General features: G+C 40.2%; 1 non-coding gene across 1 annotated transcript; it reads left to right on the forward strand.

Moving 5' to 3' along the window:
- Positions 1-1055: 1055 nt before the first annotated feature.
- On the forward strand, positions 1056-1161 carry LOC122752278. Its single transcript, XR_006356052.1, has one exon. It is a non-coding gene; the product is annotated as a U6 spliceosomal RNA (small nuclear RNA).
- Positions 1162-2091: the final 930 nt, after the last annotated feature.

A 2091-nucleotide genomic window follows, 5' to 3' on the forward strand; every position in this document is an offset into this window, starting at 1 on the left:
GAGGTAGTTCAGTTCAGAGTTTCCTGGCAGCTCAAGGGAAAAAAGGAAGCCATTTACATTATATAGTTCTCAGTGTCTGACCAAATGTAAAAACACACACATTTGTCATAGAGAGACCAATTTTCCCTGGCACTGAATTCTAGAGAGAATTTATCCTGTGGATCTAAGATAGCCTCTAAGGGCCAATACTTATTGGCCATGCAGTAGAACCAACCCCTTTGGTTAATTTGATTGAGGGTGTGTGTGGGGAGTACCTAGATATGATAATACATACATTAAGGCTATTCTAGTACTCATGCACTGCTTCTGAACAGCACACATGGCTTACTTTGGATTCTAAATCTGGGTCACCCAGGCATTCTGTTTTGCTTTGGGACCTAGAATTTTGTTACTAAGTCTGGGGTGTCTGGTAAATTTGCTTCTTTTTTTTTTTTTTTTTGGAGGGGGTTGGGGAGGGATGAAAGCTGTCATGATTTTTCTTGGCCTTCTCCTTTATTCTGGGGCCCTGGGGTGAGGAGGCCTTGAGCTCCACTGGCTCAAACTGAAGTCTTCTCTGCTTGGGCTTCTGAGTTAGGAGACTTGCTGGCTGCCCTGGGAGTTGCTAGAGAGCTGCTACCTTCTCTTTCCTCAGGCAGCTGGGAGGATGAGGATCAGCATAAGGAAGTTTTTCTTTGAAATTCATGTAGGTGGGAGTGTCAGGAATAAAATTCCTTTTGAACTTTGAGACTTGCGTGAACAATTGTCCTAGAAAGGGAGGAAGCCAAGGAGTCCTGCTGGCTGAGGATGTACCTAGGGCTGCATTTGTAGAGGAGGCTTTGGTGTGTATTCATGATTGGCAAACTCAACAACTCTGTGGTTATGACTACTCATCATAGACATGCCAAGTGTCAGGAAGCTTATAGAGGCAGGAGTCAATCTAATCGATGGACACCTGAGAATATTACACAATGAGTCAGTCACTGCATGTAAAACTCTTTGGATTGGCATTTTAAAATGGTAGAACCAGGCCATTGGTAAAGTCAATAGTAAAAAGCTTGCCATTTAAAAACATTTCAGTGTTTTCTTTGGCAGCACATATACTAAAATTGGAATGATAAAGGGAAGATCATTGTGGCCCCATGCAAGGATGACATGCAAATTAGTGAAGTGTTCCACATTTTTTAAAAAGTAAAAAAAAATATTTTATACATTTTGTTTTGACCATATGAAAAATTCCCAACATGCATCCAAACAAACCTCCTTACCAAGTATGTTCTCTGGAAGAGAGAGAGAGAGAGAGAGAGAGAGAGAGAGAGAGAGAGAGAGAGAGAGAGAGAGAGAGAGAGATTTTTGTTAACAGAAAGAGCTACATGAACTTTAACTTTGTATGGTTCTAACATTGACCATTGTAATTGATCAGAGTTTAGTTGCCTCTCCTTATTGACCTATTTGCATCATTGCAGTCATTGTGTGTTTTTCTTTCCATCTTCATTCTGCACTCCATGTTTCTGATTTTTTCATAATCTCAGTTTCTTACTTCAGTATCTTGATGGCTCTGTGATGTCACAACAATGGGCGCTCCCTCCATTGGTCAAGGTTGCATCCAGTTCACATCTTTTTCTCATCCTGTGCTACTATTATCCATATCTTACCATAAAACATTCATGGTGTCCATGTTACAAGGAGGAGGGGTTTCCTTTCTAACTCTTGGCATTGTGTGGATAGCAGTGGATCAAGAGAAGTGTCCATCAGTTACTTTCTATTCTCACTGGATGATCAAATTCCCTTTTTTTTTTTTGTCATTTATGTCCTGCAATTATCTTTTATAGAATTTATCCTGGGTAATTCTTTGCTATTGCTATGTGCCAGCCTGCTCCCACCCATGATGAATCCCCTCCAGAGCAGTAATATTCCATTTCATTTATATACCATAATCTGTTAGCCAGTCTCCAGTCAATGGACTTTTTTTCCCAGGTTTTTTTCTTAACACAAATGATGCTGCTATGAACATTTTTGTGCTTAAAAGTCTTTTCTTGGTGGCAATAATGACCTTGAAATGTAGTCCTTGTCATGTAATCCCTGGGAGAGAGGGTATGAACCATTTAGTAACTT

This window comes from Dromiciops gliroides, chromosome 3, assembly GCF_019393635.1.
Source record: "Dromiciops gliroides isolate mDroGli1 chromosome 3, mDroGli1.pri, whole genome shotgun sequence".
NCBI classification, from domain to species: domain Eukaryota; kingdom Metazoa; phylum Chordata; class Mammalia; order Microbiotheria; family Microbiotheriidae; genus Dromiciops; species Dromiciops gliroides.